Source organism: Eurosta solidaginis, chromosome 5 (genome assembly GCF_040869045.1).
Source record: "Eurosta solidaginis isolate ZX-2024a chromosome 5, ASM4086904v1, whole genome shotgun sequence".
Lineage (NCBI taxonomy): Eukaryota > Metazoa > Arthropoda > Insecta > Diptera > Tephritidae > Eurosta > Eurosta solidaginis.
Window position 1 is genome coordinate 54,991,293 of NC_090323.1, and position 25,062 is coordinate 55,016,354.

The window sequence follows — 25,062 nt, forward strand, 5'->3', positions numbered from 1 at the left end:
ATTCTGGATATCAAATGGAATTTCTGAATTTGAGTTGAAAGTTTCTGAATATTAGTTGCAACTTTCTGAATATCAATTGCAACTTTCTGAATATGAAATGAAAACTCTGAATATGAAATGGAATTTTAATTATGAATTTTAATTTGCCGAATATGAAATGAAAGTTCGGAATATTTATTGTAACTCTCTAAATATAAATTAGAACTGACTATGAAAAGGAAATTATGAATATAAATTGCAATTTTCTAAATATTAAATGGAAATACTGAATATGAATTATAACTTTCGGAATATTATTGTAATTTTCTGAATATAAATTGGAAAAGGTATAGTACTTTTGCTTTTTTGAACGGGACACTTCCGAACCGGATACATTTTTAAACCGCGTGCTCCTTTGAACCGGAAAATATTTAATAACCTGGTACACGTTTAAGAATTTTGGCCCTAACTTGAATCTTTTCTGAACTAAATATGTATAATCATAAATTAAGTTCGGTTTAGAGCTCACACTGTAAAGATTTTTGTGAAATTTAGAGTATTGAGTTTCTTTTCATTGTCAATACTTTTGATTTGAAATTTGAAGAATTCAAAGTAAGCTGTAATCACTTTTGAACTGCATTTGTCTTAATGCGTCAATTATTTTTCTGAGTAATATTATCTACGATATTAAAAACATTTATTTTGTGAACACTTAGTGAACACTTTCTTCTTAACCTCAATTTAAAAAAAAATTCTTTAAATTGAGGAAAATTTAAAAATTTTGTATAAAATATTTCACTAGTTTGAGGGACAATTTTTCTTCAAATTTTTCAATCAAGAGCTTAACTTTGAAATATTATATACTTTTAAACAAATTATTCTCATAATCAAGGGAAAAATAATTTTTTAAAAGAAAGGTTTGCTCAGACTTAGGGAAGAATTTCATATACACACGACTTTTCCTTATTTAAATAGCTATTTTCCTCGTTTTATGAGTTATCTTTGAGTGTAGTTAATTAAAAAAAAATTAAAATATTCTTAGAGAGACGGAGCGGTTATCATAGGAGGTAAATCTAACTTGAGAGCTATTGATTGGAAAATGTCAACGACCAACCCAAGAGGAGTACGGGTACCGGACATGGTGGCTAGGAAAGGACTAATAGTCGTCAACTCTGGCTCATCAAATACCTCCAGGATACTGGGCTCCGAAGAAATAATACCGGAGAGCACATCTGGAGCCATACAAGAGTAAACAGTTCCTGAAGACTTCAATGGCAGCGATCACCAATATATTTATTTTCAAGTTGGGTCAAAATAACCGCCTACGGTGGACACAAATAGGAGTATCCGCAAATAAAACGCAGGAAAGGTAAACACTGAAGCCCTAATTGACGCCATCGACACATAATTGCTCTATCTATGTCAATTCTACCGAATACACAGTGGAAAACCCCGTTTACTGGTGCACAGAAGAAAGCAGAGATAAGACGAAACTGCTTACGCTTTAGACGAGAATATACAAGGGCCAGATGCTTGGGACAAGCTACTTTCGAAGCAGAGTCATGTAAGAAAGTGAAAAAGGAACTGAAGGACGTTAGTTCTAAAAGAAAGAAGCAAATATGGAAGGAACTTCGACAAGATGTCAACGGAGACTTTTGGAGCATTGGATCCCCATTGGATGCTGAAACCTGAACTAGATACAGGTGAAATGGATTAAATACTAAAAGAACATTTCCCCATCCGCGAAAGATTTACGGAGCTATACGCGTTGGCGACGGTGAGTACCGATGAAGATTTAATGATAAGCTATACCAGCTTTACGCGAACACGAAGATAGTCCAGCGAATTAAAACGCAGCGGTTTTATGGCTAGGCCACGTTATGCGAATGAAAGATGACGCTCCGACTAAGAAAGCTGGAAAATGATTTAAGTTCCCTTGGTGTGAACATTTGGCACTAGTTAACCTAGCGAAGAAGCGACTGGTGTGCCTTGTTGGAGGGCCATAACCGTTTAAACGGCTAATCACCAATTAAATAAGTAAGTACGTAATAGATTTCAACAAAAGGTCACTTTAAGAACCTCCACCATTTGCCCCAGCAGAATAACAACGTACAGTAAGACGTTTGAAAAATAATAAGGCCCCACGGCTAGATGGGATTCCAGCAGACGGCTTTAAGGAAATTTCAAAAATGCGCCTACGCCAAATTTTCTCCGAACTATGGAAAAAGCACCAGCTTGTGTTAATCGGTAAAGACTAAGGGGACCCGAACTCGGCGTCAGCATACCGGCGTGCTCAACACAATCGGGAAACTTTTTGAAATGCTTCTAAAACCACGCACACCACCAGACGCCGTTGAACAATTAGGAGACTATCACCCAGGCAGCATGCCTTGAGGCAATGTACTATAGCTGCAATTAAAGACGTCCTTATAAGCGGAGAAATAGAACAGCAAGGTTATGTCAAATCCACGTGAGTTGTCCTCCGTGTAAGAAACGCTTTCAACGGCACGAGATAGGTAGACATGTTGTCCGCTTTAAAGCAGCGATTCCAAATACCATGATACCTACAGCGCGTCGTCAGAAGCTGCCTCAGTGACCGTACCCTTATATATCAGACTTCTGAGGGCCGGCGTACCATGGAAGTCACATACGGAGCTGCACAGTTATAAATACTTGATACTGACTTGTGGAAATCCTGTTGCGGTGAAATTCTTGATCTGAAATGCCTAATGATTCATTATTTGTTGGATACGCAGACGCCATTTCTGCAGACATTACAGCCCAAAACGTTCTCTGAAAATACAACATCAAACAAGTAATGAAGGCTAAGTTCGGGTGTAACCGAACATTACATACTCAGCTGAGAGCTTTGGAGACAAAATAAGGGAAAATCACCATTTACCAAAATGAACCTAGTGTAACCTTGGAATGTGTTTGTATGGCATGGGTTTCAAATGAAAGGTATTAATAAGGGTTTTAAAAGGGAGTGACCCTTAAATTTTATATGTGAAGACGTTTTGGAATATCGATCAAAATGTGGACCAGGGTGACCCAGAACATCATCTGTCGGGTACCGCTAATTTATTTATATATCTCATACCACGTATTTCTACCAAGATTCGAAGGGCGTTTGATTTCGCCCTGCAAAACTTTTGTCATTTTCTTCTACTACAAAATTTTTTCCTAAGGTATATTTTGCGTCAATAAACCCATCCAATTACAATGTTTCATCTCTTTTTGCATAATTGGTATAGAATCATGACATTTTTTCATTTTTCGTAATATTCGATATCGAAAAAGTGGGCGTGGTTATAGTCGGATTTCGGCCATTTTTTATACCACATTAAAGTAAGTTCAGATAAGTACGTGAACTAAGTTTAGTAAAGATATGTCCGTTTTTTCTCAAGTTATCGTGTTAACGGCCGAGCGGAAGGACAGACGGACGACTGTGTATAAAAACTAGGCGTGGCTTCAACCGATTTCGCCCATTTTCACAGAAAACAGTTATCACCATAAAATCTATGCCGCTACCAAATTTCAAAAGGATCGGTAAATTTTTGTACGATTTATGGCATTAAAAGTATTCTAGACGAATCAAATGAAAAATGGCGGAGCCACGCCCATTTTGAGATTTTCTTTTATTTTTGTATTTTGTTGCACCATATCATTATAGGAGTTGACTGTTGACATAATTTACTTATATACTGTAAAGATATTCAATTTTTTGTTAAAATTTGACTTTAAAAAAAATTTTTTTTTAAAGTGGGCGTGTTCGTAATGCGATTTTGCTAATTTTTCCTTAGCACATAGATAGTAATAGGAGTAACGTTCCTGCCAAATTTCATCATGATATCTTCAACGACGGCAAAATAACAGCTTGCAAAACTTTGAAATTACCTTCTTTTATAAGTGGGCGTTGCCACGCCTATTGTCCAAAATTTTACTAATTTTCTATTGTGTCTCATAAGGTCAACCCACCTACCAAGTTTCATCGCTTTAGCCTCTTTGGTAATGAATTATAGTACTTTTTCGGTTTTTCTAAATTTTCGATATCGAAAAAGTGGGCGTGGTTATGGTCCGAATTCGTTCGTTTTAAATAGCGATCTGAGATGGGTGCCCAAGAACCTACATACCAAATTTTATCAAGATACCTCAAAACTTACTCAAGTTATCGTGTTTACGGACGGACGGAGGGACGGACGGACATGGCTAAATGAATTTCTTTCTATATCTATCTCGATTAGTTTACGCCGTTACGGATTACCGTTATGCGAACAAAGTTAATATACTCTGTGAGCTCTGCTCAACTGAGTATAAAAACTCAACTATCTAGCGGTATGGTTAGACTCGCGAGTAACAGAATCATTGTAAAAAAGAATCGTAAAAAGAATCATTGTAAAGTTCTAACAACTGTACAGCAAACGGTAGCTCTGACAACAGCATTCTGCTTAGCCCACTGTATTAGGAGCAGACACAAGTGATTGGCGGAAAAATCCCCATCGACCTACCTGGAAAGAAGAAGGTTATGGGAAACACAAAATCAGACAGCTCAAGAGCACTTTAAAGTTGTTAGGAAAACAAGCAGGGAAAAAGCGGTTAAGTTGTGGCAAGAACGGCGGGAAAATTAACAACGAGGCAGATGGAAGACGAAAATTATAACAGATATTGAAGCATGGAGCACCAGAAGCTTTGGTCGCGTAAATTGCTTCGTAACCCAAATGCTATACGGGCACGGGGACTTCAAAGAATATATACACAGGATAAGGCCGAAGGCCCTAAGTGCGTTTAGGGTGCGCAGACGAGGACGATGCTGAACACACAATCCCCAAAAGTTCGCGATGCGGCCCGAAACGACAACTGCTCGAGAAAAGAGTCGGGAAAGTAACAGCAATAATGCTGGGCTGGAGTTTATAAGTGTGGATCAATAAATATTTGCTAACATATTTGCAAATATCGGTTTCATTTAGAGCTATCAACTCTGCGAGTGGCCTTGGTTCCGAAAACAAATGTTTCTTAATTTGAACTACATTCAACCAGTGTCAGCTTTTCAAAAAACCATATGTCTTTCAGTGATGTTTTCTTATTGTTACGACGAAACTAACATAGGCGTATGCAGCTACGCTCTTTAGGTACTATGAAAACGAGCAATTGATTGATTGATTATATGTTGAATGTGTACAGCGATTGTATTAAGATTGACATTATTTATGGCACAATTTTCAATTTAAAGTGAAAATTTGCAAGTCACATCCAAGGCGGTTAAGCAAGGAAAACTGCAGAATACCTACGGGTAGTCAAAGAAAAACCTAAAATTACTTCAAACTTATCAATGCAAGAAATATGAAATAAAGAAAAGCGGGGCAAAGATAAAGAAAAGCGGCACAAATCAAAAAAAGTCACATGCATTAGAACAAATTAAAGTGGAACCCTCAAGAAACCAAATCCATAGATATACCTTTTGGTGACTTCTGAAACTCATACATGGATGCGATTGTTCCATTCAATTATCAATGAGATTCGCACTGTTGTGACGATGATTATGAAAGGAGAACTATGACTGCTGTTTAGCATCTGTGGACCATCAAACTGAAATATTCCGTCCACTCTACATGAATAGAGTTGAATGCTATAATGTTGAATTGACTGATTGCCAGCAGGCAGCAGCCAACAGCGTTTGCAAATAAACACAATCAGTTAAAGAATTGGTAGGGATAATCTGTTGCACAGTGGGTAATGCACGCCGACAAACGATAGAACATACATATAACAGTAAAAGAATGTCATTCGAATGAAAATAGTCAGTAAGGAGTGGCAAAAGGCAAACAGTGCTGGAAGGCGTTAGCATGAATTTCCATAATTATTAGCATGTGGCCAACGCAGCCGTAGAAGCGATAGCGGTAAAAGCGATTGAAAAAAAAAAAACAATAACAATTTACGAAATGTCACATATAGAAAACAGTTAAAGGGTGAATGTGAGTGTACACATTAGGAGCGTTCCATTGAGTTATCGAGCTCTGGCTCACGATCAAATCTCATTGGAATGATCTGTATCAACTTTATGAGAGCTGGCAGCACCAATATAAACAACATTATTAACCTTCCTATACTCTCGCATCGGTCTCTGATGAAAATCTGGAGAAGCCGACCTCTATGCTAGCTGTCGGATTTGTGGCTTAAGCTGGAAACATTGGTGCTTTATCGGTAACCGTATCGGTAACCTTTTAACAGCTGATTTGACCAACCTTATGAGAATCAATGCAATCGATTATTGGTGCCGCTAAAGTCGTAACCGTATCGTAGCCAACCAATTGGGTTTTGGTTTACCGTCGTAACGATAAACAGCTGATTACGTTAGGGATACGGATACAGCGATACGACATACGGCACCAATGACTCCGGCTTTACTTCGTTTTAGTGCATGCTGTGCGTTCGTGCGAAGCGTACGTGTTGTAGCATTTGGCGCCAATCGGTCCGTGAGACCGACGCGGGTATGCCCTGATTGTTATGGAGAGGCTCAAAACTAAGCCAAACATATATAAATATATACTTTGATAATGTATTTTATTATTATTAAGAAGTTTATTTTGTTTTTAAGAAGTTCCGATTTTATTGTTGTTTTCCTAATACTTAAGAAAAATATCTCAAATTTGAAGACTGATTTGTGATAGATTGAAAGCCTGTAAAATAATTAATAAATGAAGTACTATGCACACTTTTTTTCTCTTTATGCCCTAAATTTTAAAATAATTATAATATTTAAAAAGAAGTATGTAAAAAATATGTTTTAGGGGGTATGAACTATCGGTCTGTGAGACCGTGAGCGAGTATAAATGTTACAATAATTGGGCGCGAGTATAGGAAAGTTACATAAAACATCTGTTTTGTTGATGGTGGTGGTCCACATTCTCATTTCCCCAAAAGTAAAATTTAGTTTATTAACATTTAAATAGTTTCGCATATAAACAAACTATTTATTTTCCTCACATTTTCTTCAAGTTGTTTACCCTTTCCGTGTTTTTTCTTTTAAATATGGCGAAATCTTTTATGTATACACGTATGTACACATATTTGTTTCAGGGCTACCAACTCAAAAGTGGTTAGCTGTCAAAAAATCTACTACAGAAAACAAAACGAACAAAGATTGCTATACGGATCAGAAATTTACACCAGATAAATATAACGATCACAACGTTGTTGTTGCATTTGCATGTTAAATTTCCATCCGTATCTGGTTCACGCGTCATTGGAACGTTACTATTGTAAATATGAAAGGATAACTAAAGACCTATGATGACTAGTGACAAAAAAGGGTAGACAAAAGCAGGGAGCTGTTCGAAATTAAAGCGTAAAACGGAATAAGAACAAACAGCATATTGGGAGCGATAACTGATATACTTATGTACACACACATATATGCATACCTGTGTGTGATAAATCACACAGACTTGAACAGCAGGACATTGTCGTTGTTGCAAAGTCATAATAATTACAAAGGATAAATTTCGCAGTAGTCACGGTGTGATGTGACATGGAAACCACAGCTCCAGTTTGGTTGACCACAGTCTAGTGGTTTTCTATGTTCGTCTTTCGTGTAGATGTTGCTTTAGTGCTTGAAACAGATCAGAATAGGGTTTTTCTTCAGCGCGATTCCTGTAAAATGTGGAAGGATACAACTTAGGCAGAGAAGGCGTGTGCTGTGCGTAGACTTGATAGCACTGAGTAGCACTAGCTCGTGCAAATGATCATAAAATTTAAATAAATAGTAAACGAATATCAAGATGGAATTTCAAATTTTTAAACCCTCAAAGGAGAAAATATATATAGATTCACTAAAAAGTATGTCGAAATGATCAATATTACCATCTGAGTTGATTTAGTTGATATCAGTCCGTCCATTTGTCTGTCGGTCTGTTTGAACGCAAGACGTTAGACATTTGTCGGAACCATTCGGATCAGACCAATATATCGCATATCACTCATACAACCGATTTTTTTTAGAAAATAAGGTTTTTTTATATATTCCTAATTCTATCAGATAGAAGCTTCAAGTTTCACCAAATGCTTTTATATATGGAACATATTTTTGTCTGAAAAAATCTTGGATATCCGTGGTATACATATATCCTATACAAACCTATTGTTCAAATCAGAAGCTTTTCATTATATTTGCCCTATTTTTCTTTTGTCTGAAAAGTCATAGAGATTGGTCGTATCTATATATACTTATAATATATACATTAGGGCGGTTCGATTTGTGGGGAGGCAAAAAAATCGCCCATTGCTCTGTGAAAATCATATTCTAGAAATACATAATAAACTTTGCCGAAGGAACCATACCTCTAAAACGAATTAAACCATACAAACATTTATGGTGAACCCCCAGGGAGGTTCCAGGGGGTGTGCCACTGTCATCGATTGGTCGGACCTCCAAAGTTAGTGGGGGTCCGTCATACATTTGGACTCGATTGGAGCACTCTAAATGGGTCAAAGTGGGATTTTTCAAAATTTGCCCCTACCCAAAAGTTCGAACCAAATTGGGGGGGGCATCAAAATTCGTTTTATAGGTATGGTTCTTTCGGCAAAGTTTCTTGCTTTGATCCCTAGAATACGATTTTCACAGAGCAATTAGCGATTTTTAAATCGACCCGCCCTAATATACATCATACAACATATTATTCAGATAAGAAATTCATAGTCATAGCTATCTCATGCAGCCAAGAAGAAGCGTGAAACTTTGTGCAACCGATCTATTACTTAGTTGATATTTATCACAAAGTTCGCTTATTTGCCCCTGTTCTCTAGATATTGCACTTATACACTTATTCGCATAATACGAATGGGATAAAGTTATTGCTTAGCTTCATTCATTCGGCACAGCCGAAGACAGTCCCGTGCTTACTAGTTTTTTTTTTTGTACCACCATATTGCACTACTCCTCTGAATCGAAAGATGAAAGCGGTTATGATGGTTTGTCCAGCAACATCCTAATCGTGAAGGTAAGCAGCTCCATTTCTACTGATATCTACCTCTCGGTAGATGTTTGTTTAAAGGCAATGCTAGTTTAAGTTAACCTAATACTTACGGAGTCTCAGAATTGCCTCCCATTGGTGCCTCCGAGAAAGGTTTAATCTTATCTGCATATGTATTATCACCCTCTACTCCATGCGACACCGTTTTTGTTTTCAAAAATATTCTCATCCAATAAAAAATAAGATGTTACTACATTTTCATATAGGTAACCGAACTAGGAAAGCTTCGATTACCTTATCGTTTTTTAAAATTTAGGTCGCTCTCCAAAGTTGGTGTACAGTCGATCCACTTCTACGGAATATTTGTCTTGCGACACTGCTTCCAATGTCGAAAAGAGGAAAACCGCGTAACGAATGCATCTGGTAAAAATCAGAGAAGCTTTGAATGGAGGGTACCCGATGAACATAAATACAGTATAAAAACTTGAGTAAGAGAATACTGTGTACCAGTTTTTGCCATGGATGCCATATTTGTAACTCATTTATTATCGAGGAAGGAGTTGGAATGGAGCCTTATTCATGGCAGGCATCTACTTAGTGAAATTACGTACGGATATATCTAATCCAAAGATAGAATGCTATGCAGTACCTCAGGTTTAGGGAGTTTCACATATACTTAGATAGTCATATTGCCTTTAAAGCACTTAATTTGAAGTCAAACGGTAGGCAAGTGCCTTAACAAGGTCTCAGTTGCATCCACGTACTTTAAGATCAAAATTTATCTGGGTGAAAGGGCATGCCAAATGGGACTTTAGAACTATGCCATCCACTTGTTAGATAAGAAAACGCTGGCCCCAGCGGGTTAGGGGGCTTAGAATAAAAGTTTGCATGTGGTCATACCAAATCTTGCCCGAGATGGTCGGGCTAGTACCTTTATGGTGCTTTTTACCGGAACGTACAGGATCTGCATCCGGAAAAGGACCATCAACATCCCCGAAGGCCTCGGGGAGTGTCCTTATCGCTACAACAGCAACAACAACAACAAGAAAACGCTGGACATCTATCAGGTATTGTTATTCTCCGCTCCGGTTATTGATACCAGTAGCTCTGGCAAGAGAGAGTTTATCTTCTCAACTTGGTTCATTGACAAACTACTCTTTCATAATTTTGGAAGATATAAAATTTTCTGTACTAAAATGCGTTCAAATAATAAATATTTATAAATCAGCTGTGCAAAACTTGATTGTGAAAGTTGAACTTGATTTTGGAAAGCGAGCATTCATAAAAAGCGTTTGAATTTGCTACTTCACTGTAGCAGTAGCAACGGAAAATATGCTCCACTACTGCTCCGGCTCTGAATATAGACAGACCAAAGAGCAGAGCCGTAGTATTAACAAATTGATTGTGTTTCTGAGGCTCTTTCTGTAGTGAAGCGGCAATAAAAAATGTATTGGTATTTTCTCCATTGGACATTGTTATGCAGAACTGGGGACACATTGCAAGCAGGGCATACATTTTGTAAGTCGGGCTTGATTCTGGATAGGTAAGAGTTTAACCTGTTACATTATCCAGATCGAAGTTGAGCTAGAGTTTTTATGCTGCTCTTTTCTCCATTCTAAAACACGACGTAGCTCATAGCAGAGCTTAAAAAACTCTACGGTTCTGCTCTATGCTCTGTTCATGTTCAGAGGAGGAGCATTAGCAAAAGAAAAAACTAAAGCGAACTACGCTACCGACTGTCTTACATCTAAGCATATTGGGTGTGCCGTTCGATCAAGATCTATAATTTGCCGATCAGGCAGCCGCAGTTGTATCAGAGTCGTATCAAAATCCGCAAGTATCTTGCTGTCAGCACTTGGGGTCTAAGAAAAAGCAATGCTCATAACCACACTTTAAAGCAATTGGCCGGGCTCATGTATGCTACGCATATCCAATATGTCTTCAGAGCTTTAAATAAACACACTAAAGGAGGCCTGTCAAAATACCGCGCTCACAACTGCCACGGGATGCCTTTAGAACGTCATATACACAGTGAGGCGACAATACTCCCCATAAAGGGGAGAAACGAAATGCTGAACAAACAGCGCTGCCAGGAAGTTTCGAAGTCATCTCCGTTAGCATTATAATGAAATCCGGCACTCAGTCGTATGAAGAAAATGAACATGAAAAGGCCCTCAGAGACACGCATCAAAGGCGTCGGATTAGTATGCCAGGGATTTCCCGGTGAACTCCGTTCTTAAAGACAAATACCCTAAACTCGCAATTGAGGAAAGCAATCTTCTCAGATATTCGCATCACTCCAGCTCGATCTGGATACCGTACGTGTTACTTTTACTTAAACAGAATAAACCACGACATACTCCATATATGTCGCGCTTGTAATGTGTCCCCACATGACACCAACCATATTTTCAATTGCAATGTGGAACCAACGCCTCTAACATCTTTATACATCTGGTCCAACCCTGTTGAAACTGATTGATGACAATTAGTAAGCGGTCGCCCCTATTAAAAGGGATGAAGAACTGCAACAATAACAACAACTACGGATTGCGTGTTAACTTAAACATAACCTGGGAAAGAAGTAAGTTAATCATACTTGAGGCCAATTGACAGATGAAAGTATTTGCTATCTTTAATTTATATGGAATATGTTCAAGTCGAAAACTGTAATGGAAATACTGCGCTTTTGATTTTTAGCTAACTCTTAAATTTAAAATAAGTAAATTATTAAATATTTGATATCATTTTATGTTTTACTAGTTTTGTCCTTGAAAATCTTTGAGGTTAAATGTGACTAACAGTAAATTAGCTACGCTTTAGGGACAATGCGCACAAACAATCAGTTTAAGTATGTTAGTAAAGAAAACAACGGTAAAAGAAATGATCTTAGTGATCATATATTCAGTTTACAAAATAATGAATTCATGAAACGGTTTTACAACTTCACACCCCTTCTGATGTCGATAAATACGTACAAAGGATACCAACCGTAGAACAATTTTTGGGTGTATCCTAGAAAACACACAGAAGAAGCAAACAAACCAAGAAACCTTAAAGTCTACCGCAACACAAATTGGATTAACTATTTTGAAATTTATGTGAAGTCAGAGCAAAAGTCAAAGTAGCACAGTGGTATGCGAATGACATTGCAAGTCAGGGTTTTTCTACGAAGTATCGTCCCCTCTTTGACTATCGAATACTGCGAGAAGGGGTAGATTTATGCTTTGAGTTGTAGCACAAATATGGGCGGTTAAACACGACACTGATGTTGTAGTTACGCCCAACTAAATTGAAATTGATAATTCTTAAATAATATTTGGTAGTTTTCTTCGAAAGCCAACATGTTATAGTCGCGTATTTCAGGCAATTGGAAAATTTATATATTTTATGCGGAAATTTTTAAATATTTGGATATCTGAGAAAAATGTGTTGCAGATAAAAGAAAAAATGGGAATTTTTTTAAGTTCAACTCATAAGTATTAAAAAGTCGGTTACATTGAACTATCGGCATCTATCAAATTAAGCTGATGGTATGTACTAGGCCCGATAATTTCGGGATCTGGAGATACAAATATACTGGTATTTTTTAAGTCCCAAAAATGCTGGGATTATTGGGCTTCAACCCGGGGATGTTGAAAATAGCATTTTGATTTAAGAGCATAACTCGGAAGAGCTCTAAAATTTTCTCCATACACTTTAGGAGAAACGAAATGAGCCCAATTGGTCGCTACGAAGGGGAATTGCTCGGGTTACCCTGGTTTGGTATAAATATCAGATACTTTACTCTCTGTCTAGCTGTTTGGTATATAGCCAAGCAATAAAAATGCCTTACATGGGTTGAATTAGGCTGGGCATATGTAGTTTACTTCCCGCAGTAACATACGGAGATAGACCCCTTCCAGTTCTGATGACTTGAATGGGTTGAAGGTAGACAAAGCCCATTGCACTCCCTTGACTGTGCTGAGTTTTGTGTCTAGGTTTAAAACAGAGTTCCTATACTGCCTTCGTTGGCAAAAAGTTGATAAATTGTTTCAATATGAGATCTAAAAATTTTTGAACTTTTGTTTTATACCGTTTTCACACAGAAACTTAATCGAATCAAAATTATATTTAATCAAATAATTAAGTTTCCCTTTTCATACAGGGCGTTTTGATTCATTAAGCTAACATCTGTCAGCAGCCTCAACAAAATATTTCATTTTCCAAAATATAGTTAAAATGGAAAGCAGACGTTTCCTTCTTAACTGTAAATACAATCAAAATAAAATGCGTGAGCAACTACCCATAGATGTTGCACCTAACCAAATATATGCATATTTTCGAAAAAGCCATATGATCTTTTGCAGCAAATGCAGCGAAAATTGAATTTAAAATTTTTTCGTGTTTTTCTCTTTTTCGCAAATTGTTGAAAATAATTTATTTTCATTTGTTACACTGACATAATGAGATAATTAAGAATTTATATTTTGTCTGGAGGATTGATTTCAATTAGGGATTTAATGTTGAAAACTTGACTAATTATTTTATTAATCCTCTGTGTGAAATTGGCATTAGAAATGTATGTTATTTCATATTAAAAGCATTATTTTATTTTACAATGGGAGTTTTAAATGAGTATTTAAGTTAGTTAATTAGTAAAAGGTGGTAAGCCTTTTCGCTAAGGACGGCAGTATAGTAATTTGACCGTTATCACCTTCACCGTTAACATCCTAGAAGTTTTCACATTTGACAAACTTTAAAAGGTCCTCGCAAAGTTATATAACATAAGTATCCATAAAATTGTATCCAAGAATTCCAAAAAATTGTTATACCTACAAAATTACTCTATACTCTATCATAAACCACGCCTCTTCCCATCTAATTCCAACAAGCAAACCCAACTATCAACATTACATTGTTGTTGGCAGCGCAAAATAAAAGCAAAAGCGCGAGAGCTATATGTATGTATGTGCAGTAAGTATGTATCAATAAGCAATACTTAATATATAACGGATCAGTGGTCTTATGTATTTGTGAGTTAATGCTCTGCATTGGTCAATGAAATGAGAACACAACAAAAATGCGTTTGTATATGTAAAAAACACATGCATGCATGCATACAGGCATATATATGTATATGCATATATGTATGTATTTAAGTATAAAGTGCCAAAGTAAATAAGATCACCTGAGATGGCAATAAAATGTCAGCGCCAGTGGACATAGTGAATAACCAAAACAACAACAGTTAGAGGTAAGTAACTGTATACTCGTACACTCATTCAATTGTAAAGAGTACGACAGAGTTAGATGGCAATAAAGGCATGATGCATAAGCGTACTCACTTACTCTAACACCACATACTACAAACAATTTTTGTCGAAAGGGAAAAAAGTGTTCGATATAAGTTTTTTTTGTAACGAAATTTGTTTGCTTTTTGTTGAGGGGAAAGGAAAGAGAAATGGCAGACTCGTGGTGAAACATAAAAACCTTTTAACAGTGCTATTGAGTTTGATGTATTGGCATATTTTTTGACATTTCTCTCTGAAGTACGTTATATTGTACATCAGAGAGTATATAGTAAGCATACTATCTTCATATATAGGTATTCAGTTATAATGCTTTTTATCTACATACATGAATATGTATGTGTGTAAATTTTTTTCATAGTTGCCGTCGGCTTTTCAATAGATTTTTGTTGTCGTACAAATGTATGTTTTTACTTATACAGAAATGGTAAAAGGCAGGCTTGTGGTAATTACTCTAACACATAGGGAATGCAGACAGTGGCTACAAACAAACAATAGGAGCAATCGGTTTAAGTTTAACGATCAGTGACAGAAAATCAAACGGGAACTACGCAACTGTCAAAATATTTCTAAAAATTGTAATAAGCTATGAATCTAATGGGTCCTATTTGTCTCAAAGTTCACAAATGTATGTACATACATATGTTTTTTAGCCGATCCACCATTTCAGAGCTATTGTGATTAAAAAAATGAGTTTCGATTACTGATCGTAAGACGTAATACCCGCACAGATGACAGCCAATACTCGCGGCGATCAGATCGAACATGATAACAAATATAAAGTACGAAAATTTGCGTTAATAAGAAAAAATATATATGTAATTAGCCTTAAAGTTTTTTAAATAAATGTCAACATTAAAGTTGGTGTTATATATAGCGAGCAAACGTAACTAAGAAATTAGACTATCTCGTTCTTCTCCTCATTCTTCAAAAACTCATATATTTAGGTACCTACTTCGCTCATTTTTGCGGTGACGTTCTCATTGACAACAACAACTATCAAATAAGACCATGCATACAAAAAGCAAAAACAAATATTATCGTTATTGCTCGTCAATAGACTCTTTTGTTTTTTTTTTTTTCTTTCTACACCGCTTCTCCAACACCCTCAAATAATAATCTTAAGCTTAGAATATTTTATTTTCTGCTCACAACAACTGCTATATTGTTGTTTTGTATGCTGTTGTTGTCTTCGACTCCGCTACGCTTGTAATAACGGTGATCTGATTGTGTTAATCGAGCCAATCAAATGCTACACTGTATCGTTGTTGTCTCGTTGCAGTCATCGTTAAGTGTTAAACGACGACAACATCGCCTCAAGTAGCTTTTTTTGTAGAGAGCTACATTGCTACATAAATATATGGCATTATTGTTGTTTTTGCATTTAATACTCAGTGTTCCAATAGTAGCAAAGTAAATTCAAAAAACCAGTTATGAGCAAAATTTATTTGATTTAGGTGAGTATGAAAGAGCGTAAGTGCACACAATAATCTATTTGAGCATGAGCAGCAACATTTAGTAAAATTGTGCTGCGCAAAGAGAGCGCTCAATTCTGCACAGCATTGCTGAGTACACATCGACTGCGCTGCTTTCGATGGTGGTTGTGTAGCACATAACAGAATATAATCGCTGACTGTTCGAAATAGCTAACACTAGCTTAACAGTGGCTGTATGATGTAGCAGTCTGTTATTAACATTTTAGAAATTTAACAGCTAAAATTTGTATGTACTACCTACTAACAACGCTTTTTCTAATTTCATTTATTTTTTGTTTTATCTACCTTAAAAACCTTGTTCATTCAATCCAAACTGGATTTATTTGAACATATTTTTTGCAAACAATTTCGAAGGTTAACTATTTAATGTTAAAAGTGGTTTTTAACACTAAAACCATATTTCACTATAAAAATTTTACTACAATATAGTTATTAGCAGCAATATTATTATTTTACCTATTGTTAAATGAGTATGATAATGTATTTATGTACATATGTAAATACAACATACATATATACATGAATTTATGGAAAACATAATGTTTACTATTTCATGGCTCGTTAAAATTTTTACTTCATACTTCATGTCTTGGCATTTAAAAATCCTATTATATTTATAAATAACCGTTAGTTATATTTAAATTTTTACTGATATGCTGTTAAGCTAGAAATTTATGGCATTACCATGGCCAATTATGCGCTCATCAACAGGTTAATAGAAATTACTTATTGAATCATTTAGAAATTTATGAACATATTTACATATAGAGTCGAACTTCTCTACAGTGAACTTCAATATAATAAAGTTTTCCTTATAATGAAGTAGTTTCGAAGACACTGTTTTATCGTTCTACTTTCGGTGTATTTTTGTCAAATAATTCTTATAGTGAATTTCAACATAGTGTAATGAACAAATTTTACAGCTGGAAATTCAAGCGTCATATGTTTTTGTCTCCATATGTGACCCGGCCTATGAAAGGGTGGCTTATGACTCAAAAAGAACTACTACTACTAAGAAACTGAAGAAATGCATTGTTTATCTTTAACAAATGTTTCCCGCAATTTCTTTTTTGAGTCATAAGCCACCTTTTTATAGGCCGGGTCACATATAGTGAATTTTTTCAAAAAGTTTTCTGTTACAATAAATTACATGTAACTGCGTATTCCCAGATGTATTGTTAAACTGTAATAAGAGGAATACCAATAGAAAGAACTCAGCTCTGGCGGTTTCATTCAGTGATTGAAGTGAAAATGACGCAGCGAAGCAGCATTTCGCTTTTAAAAAATGCGGAGGATCTGGCAGTAAATACCAAACGCAAAAGACTTTGCCATTTTGAGGGTATTGACGAAGCACTGCTGAAATGGTTAGTCGTTACACGTGGTAAGAATCTTCCTTTATCTGGGCCATTATTTAAAAGGCCAAAGGTTTTGCTGAAGCGCTAGGATACCACGAGTTTGAGGCAAGTACAGGTTGGTTAGACAAGTTCAAAAGTCGGCATGGCATTATTCGAAAGACGTTATGTGGGGAAAGCACTGAGGCCAACATAGAAAATGGTGATTAATGGATAATGAAGGTCTTACCGAGATTGATTGAAAATTACAGCATTAACGTCATTTTTAATGCCAGTGAGACTGCTTTTTCTTCAAATGCTTGCCAACTGGCATCCAAAAATAAGAAATGTTTTGGTGGAAAACAAAGCAAGTAGAAAATAACTGTCCTGTTAGGAAGCAATATGACTGGATCGGAAAAGCTAAAATTGCTTGGAATGAGATAGGCTAAAAATCCGAGGTGCTTCAAGGGAATAAAATCTTGAGGTGTCGATTATGAGTTTAACAAAAAAGCATGGATGACCAGTAAGATTTTTAGAAAATTGATTATAATACTCTACAAAAAGATTGGTGATCACTGCACTGCGCACCTTAGAGATGTAAAAGTCAAGTTGGAAAACATTCATCTCGCTTATTTTCCTTCCAACAAAACTTCGTTACTGCAACCAACGGACCAAGGCATTATCTACAACATAAAACAACATTACAGAAAACGAATTTTAACGAAAATATTGACTCAAATTGATGAGGGAAACTCTGTTATGATCATAGACTTGCTGCAAGGAAAGATGCTATGCAGATTCTATTTGAGCATTTTAATGAAGAGGATTTGCTTTCGACATCGGATTTGGCTGCTTTACAGTCTTCATTTAAAAAAGTAGCAAATATCGAATCATCGTTTGAGGACTACGTAAATGTTAACAATGGTGTGCAGACCTGAGACAACCCGTCCGAAGAAGATATTCTCAGTAGCGTTTTAGAAAGTCGCGGAGTTCCAGCTGAACCTGGTAAGCATTTATTTTTTTATAGTAAAAAAAAAATTTATTATGTAGATTTCGCTTGGTCTCAATATAAAGCTGCTCGAAGTTATACTATGCTTGTCATAAGACAAGAAAAAAGAAGATATTGTAATGGTAAATTCAATCCATCGCTTCCTTCTAAGAATCTATGGCGGAACTTAAAAAACTTAAAAGCTCATGGTGGTTTGAAGCCGGAATGTGACATAGACCTCAATATAATGAACGATTTCTTTACAGTAGGAAAAAGCAATGAACCTTTTCCCATACCTTGAGGACTCTTTTAGCCCGTCCTGCTTTTGAACATGAATTTAAGTTTGAATGTGTAAGTGATGGGTGATGCCATACAAGCAATACTGAATATCAAATCTGACGCTGTTGGTGACGATGGTATTTCCCTAAAGTTCGTTAAGCTTGTGCTGCCAGTAGCTAAGAAAAGTACACCTACAACTCCTAGTGACTATATGCCCATAAGTATATTACCAGCATTGGCGAAGGTACGCGAGTCGTTAAAGGCAAGGCAAATCGCATCACATGTTCAGCGCTACATTTTATTATCCCCTCTACAATCTGGCTTTAAGCAAAAGCATAGTTGTTCTACTGCCATGTTGAAAGTAACTGATGATATAAGGATACATTTTGATGATGGATCCTTAACACTTCTATGCCTCCTGGACTATTCTAAAGCATTTGACATGGTTGATCATAATATTTTGCACACTAATATTAAGCATTATTTTGGATTTTCGAACAATTCCTTGAAACTTATGATAAGCCATCTTAAGTCCATGATACAAAAGGTGAAGTCAATGGAGTCGTATTCTAGTTTTAAGGGTGTGTCAGCGGGCGTTCCGCAATGGGTCTGTCCTAGGACCTCTTTTGTTTAGTTTATTTTTGAATTATGTGTTCTCAATTTGTAAATATGTTAATGTACACGCATATGCTGATGATATCCAAGTGTACTTGTCTAGTCGGATTGGGCTTGTTGAGGATTTATGTTTTAAAGTAAATAGTGATCTGTCAGCTATTTCCCAATGGGCAAGTGATAACAAGTGATTTATGCCTTAATGCGTCCAAGTCATATGTGTTGCCAATATGTATTAGAGAAGGTGCATGTTGAGGATATTCCATAGCTGTTTATTGGTAATAGTGCTCTACAGTTTACAAACAAAACTAAAAACTTAGGCTTTGTCGTCAACTCTGGCTGACCTGCTGTGATCACATTAATGGTACTGACAGTAAGGTGTATTTAATCTTACGTAGATTGAGAATGCCTGCGTCGTTCACGTCTTTGGAAGCTAGGCGAAAATTAGCTACACAGCTTATCATTCCCCACATAACGTATGCTGAATTTGTCTACAGCAAGCTTGATTCAATTTCCGCTCACAAAATTAATGTCCTATTTAATAATGTTACCCGTTATATTTATGGTCTAAAGAAATTCGATCACATACCCAAATGGAAGAACGATATTCTGGGTTGTAGTATTCATGACAAACTTGCTGCTAGAAACTGTATGTTTATATTCAAATTACTAGAATGGAAGTCCCCAAACTATATGTATAAAAGTTAAACCCAACAAAATCCGTTATGGTTCATAATCTGGTTATACCGAAATACAACTACTTGACATCATCCAGACTGTTTTTCATCAACGCTGTAAGGCTCTGGAAGAACATCCCAGAGTCTTTTAAATCCGTGCTGAACAGGAATAACTACAAGGAAATTATACCTAGCTACTTCAAATCGAGTTAATGAGTGCGATTTTATATAACTGCTTCCTACTATCGGTCTACACTCTCTGTCTTTTTCGTCTTTTTGTTTGTTTTTTTTTTTTCTCTTCTCTTTTCCAATTGATTTTTCTACTTAGATATAAGCTCAATTCAATTTAAGTTTAATGCATTTTATTTAATTTTACTATGTTAACTTATGTTAGTTGATGTACTTTTAAAAGACTGTTGTCTTACATGTAAACCAGTTGTTTGTTGTTAAAAAAATAAGTAAAACATAAATTATTTATACCTGTATATAATAAGATAATGATGAAGACGATTTAACCGTTGACGAATTGGCAGAAACCGAGGAGGAATTACCAACGTAAAGACAAGTTTCTTCATCCATTAGCGTAATTAGAACCTTCACGGAGATGAGGAGCGATGTGTCGATTAATATTTTTAACTCTTTACATGATTTGGAAGCTTTTATTGAAAATGAAAAATAGAAGACTGTAACCAAACTTATTGATTGTTTTAAATAAAATTACAAAAAACAAATAAAATTGAAATGAATTCTCTATAATGTAGTGAAGTGATTTTCAGGTACCGTGCGAATTCACTATAGGGAAGTTCCACTGTATATTCTTTCTCATATAGTGAATAATTATGGGCCAATATTGGATAACATTTAAGCCGATATATACAAATTTTTAATAAAATAATATAATTTTCTGATTTCTTATAAAGATTTAACTATGAAATTTGATTTATTGGTGTATTTTTATATTACTTTAACTATAATTTTTCTCTCTTTTGTTCTACTTGTTCCCCAATTTCTCCTACTCATTATCTACATTTTCACTCCTTACTCTTTCTATAATTTCTTCTCTTCCTTCCCCTTTCTCGAACTCTTTCCTTTCACTTTGTCTCGCTTTCAACTTATCTCTCATGCATACTATTTTTTTTCTTGTCTTTTTTCAATAAGTTTGCCCCTATCTCCTTCGATCTCTTCCTTTCCTTATAATAATCCAATCAAACTATAGTTGTGCTTAGGTATGTAAATGCGTAAGCCCTTAAATATACATATCTGTTTTATTTATTTATTCTTCTTCACAAGAAAACTTTTGTGAAATGGACTGGGATGGTAACGAGGCAACGAGATAGATATTTGCTTCCTATATCAAAACTACCCGTCCATTAACATAATAAATTGAGCAAAAATTGGCTGCATGAGCTATGTTTCTGCAGCCAAAATGAATTGTTATTGTTATCTCCAATTTCGAAAAAACTAAAAAAAAGTGCGATAGTTCATTCTAAAAGACCGATTTATAAAATTCGATAACAAAAATAATACTAATGTGCTAGAATTTATAAATAAACAAATGGTTTTTTGATATTTGATTTTGCTGTTATTGTCTCCAATATTGGATATATTACACTCGCGAGTAAAATATAAATTGCAACTGATTCTCTTTATATAAATTTACTCTGTATTTTTGAAATTAATAATGCCTTCAAGGCTGATGTATATTGGGATCATTCAAAGCTCTTATTTAGCTGTGACAGTTACTTTTTTATTAGTAAAATAAAACATTTTTAACAATTCGATTCTATTTTCTTGACTTACCATTCATTATCTCCGCTAAACTAACCCACACACATATCTTCAAGTTCAAGAACTTCATACCTCCACATTGAAAATAATCTGAATAATCTGATTTTTTTCTTTAAGCAAAATAACCATCAATTGTAAACAACTTTCTAAAATGTGTCTATATTATTTTAAAATCCAAAATTTACAGTAGGCATTTTAATACTTCTGTAAATAAGAACGAAAGACTTTAGCAGCGAACCTGCTTTAGCATGGCGTTAAATGTATGTTAAAGAACAATGGCGTACTGTAAGTAACATATAATTTTACTAACATGATATATTACAACGTGTAATACATAAAAGATTTAACCGAGAAGTTAGCAGTATATTACTTATCTTAACTTAACAGCAGACATGTTAACATACTTTTTAAAGGACTTTAACATTTTTCGTTAGTACAGTACGTACTAACTCAAAAGAATATTTAAAAACCAATGTGCTAGAAAATTTGGGTATTCTATTAACCCTAGTTCTGCCGACGATTTTTACACCTATATTTGGCCGACGCAGTCACCCCGGTGATTGCCAACAAATAATAAAAGGGTTCAACCCGTTACCGTTGTCTATGACTAAAATTATAAAACCTTTTTTTGAATTTTTCCGACTTAAAATTTATAAAGTTAAGAGGTTACGGAAAATGAGTTAAAAACTTTATTAAAAATGTGTTTTTTTGAGAGGAGAATATGAAAAAGTCACACCGGTGACTCGTCGCACGGTGGGGTATTTGGACAATCTAGCTGGTCAAAATTAAAACAGCAGTTATTTGTGTTCAAAAAGTGGTTGTCTCACTTCATTGTTATAAAAGGAAATATTTGACAGTAAATTCACGGTGTTCCGGGCAGAATTACTATGGATCGGATCAGATGTTTTCACTAGGTTGCCTCCTTTTGCCAATAGGGGTATCAGTCTCTTACAAAATTGATCAACACTCAAAAAATCGCGGGCATTCGAAGCCGGTCTTGTTATTAAACTTTGAATCTAATACAAGCTTATGTATTGCCAAAAAATTACTGACATGATATGCCATGAAAAAAAGATATGTAATAATAATGATAAAAAATTATTTTTAGGCCTTGAGCTCGATTCGAACCCGCGAAATGTATTTTTGTTTACAAGGTTTTTACAAAATTTAATATTAAAAAGTAGCAGTATTACAAGTAGAATATCTCAGTTAAAACATGCCGTATAAAAAATTTACCTGTCCTAAAAAAAATGTTAATAGATTTTATTAAGGCTAAACAAGTGAACAAGTATTTAGGTTAGAAGGGTACATTATTGCTTTTTATTCCAAAAATACATGAAACTACACAACATTTTTATACAACTTAGATGTGCGCGGTTAGCTCCGTTGACGTTGCAGATGGGTTTTGGGGTATTTATACTATTCACTGAACATCTAGGAACGCCAGGGTGTATATTTCAAACAAATTGGAATATTTTGAAAAATCGACTTTTGGTCAGCTAAATTGGTCAAATACCACACCGTGCGTCGGCCGTACTAGGTTTAAGATATATAACATGATTTTTGTAAAATACGAATGTTTAAAAATCTATTTATAAAGTGGAAGAATACTCAGTAACTCAGCTGTTAAATATAGTTCAAAAACGTTCAGACCCTAGCGTCAGCACTACCATACTCAAGATTGAGTCCTAAGAGGTTTAAGGATATGATATTTTGATAAATTTTGAAGTCTATTTTAACTTCTAAGTTCTCGATTTTCAGCTCCAGTCAAAGCTGACAACAATTTAACCCTGTCACCTTGGTCGCTTAGATTTAAAGGTGATCCTCAAAATTTTATTTTATTCATCAAAGTGGTAAGGTTAAACTCTAGTCAACTTTAACTTGAGCTTCAACTTGCGCCCAGCCTAAATATATGCATATATATGTAAAGTGAAACACACGCTTTTTTTTTTGCTGGTTGCTTATGAAAAAAAAAGTTGAAAAGGGAAAATATTTTTATATATTAAACAAAGTAAAGGTGAACTTGAAAGTTCCTTCTTTTCTGTAAGAGCTTTTGCGATAAATAAAAAAAGTGTTAACCCGTTGAATCTAATTGTTTTTGGAAATTTGAAAAGTTTGAAATACAATAAAAACTATTAAGGTATGTATGTATGTATATCCATTCCAACAGCGCGGAGTCGAGCACGTCAAAATAGAATGGGTAGTGTCGAAAACTTCCGGCAAGTCGCTCTTTCAGGTCGTTATTATTATTATTAACATATTATAACATATAAATGTTTATCCTGACACAACAATTTAAAACAAAATTATCTTAAAGTGCCAGTCACGTGTTATACAATTTAACTTCTTAGGTATAATTAATTAAACAGAAAGAAAGGATGAAATTAGTAGCAGAAGTAGAGGGAAGGAAGGTGAAATATACCAATAATAATTAAGATTAACATATTAGAGAAAATAGATATATATATAGATTGTAAAAGAATACATAGCCTTTGAAACAGGTAGCTTGGCTCCTTAGTATGGATAACCTTATGTATGAATACTAGCACTCTGACTTTTAACAGATTTTCAAAGGAAATGTTTAGCAACTTTTTGGCATAAGCAGACACATGGTCAAGTCGTTTAAGCCGAAATACATACCAAGCAATGTTGTTATAAACAACATTAAGTTTGTTTTTACATACATAGTCACAGTTAGCAAACATCTTACATCCATACAGTAGCGTAGGTATTAGGTACGCTTTCGCAAGAATAAGTCTAATGTTGAAAGGAGTGAAGTACTGTGCTAGTAAGAGTGTACGAAGCATTCCATACACTTTACCTACTGATCTAAAGATGTGATTATTCCACGTCAGAGTATTGCTAACGATTAGGCCAAGATTTTTCGCTGTGTCAACATATTCAATGACTGTTCTGCCCAATATTACCTTGTTTAAAGCTTGTGTATCGAAGGTCTTCCTGCGAATGACAATACATTTCGATTTTTCAGGATTTATTGACAAGCCATTGGCAGATGAGTCACTGGAAAGTGCGCTGATGTTCTTTGACAGTTGTTCACTATTCTGGTGGAACGATCAATAGTCAGCGCAAACAGTTTCGAGTTGCTGTAACTAAAAAAACATGCCCGAAACAATATTATTTATCCGGTACGCTCCAGTACTAGAACCTTCTGTCACTAGCTCGACTACAGCGGCAGTCTTTGAATCTTTGTATTTTAGTCGCCTTTAATGACCAGCATGCTGCCGATCATCGAGCCATTCTTTATCCGTTATCAAATGAGCACAAGTTGCAATAAATTTATTTTGTGCTATGAAAACTGCAGGTGGGTAGCGAAAAATCTTCTTACACGCCGCTTGTCCAATGCAAAGGTTCATAAACTATATCACGAATACTCTACAATTATCTATCTGCTACAGCATATAACGGTTTTACTTTATTTCGAATCCGATCAAAATTAGCTAGGCCGATTCTTTGTTACAAATCTTGCTGAAGTGATTCGCTTTGATAAATCTGGTTTACAATCAGAAAAAAAAAATCTAAAGAATTTTGTACCTTTTGTAGTTGATTTTTGTACGCACCAAAATTTATAGTCAATTCTACAAAGAGTTTATGCGTTTCTTGACATTTTTTTAGCCAGAATTCCTACAGACAT

The 25,062-nt window shown here is 35.3% G+C and overlaps 1 pseudogene; it reads left to right on the forward strand.

Moving 5' to 3' along the window:
- LOC137254162 (tigger transposable element-derived protein 4-like) overlaps positions 1 to 20,337 on the forward strand; it is a 61,051-nt pseudogene extending 40,714 nt beyond the window's left edge.
- Positions 20,338 to 25,062: the final 4,725 nt, after the last annotated feature.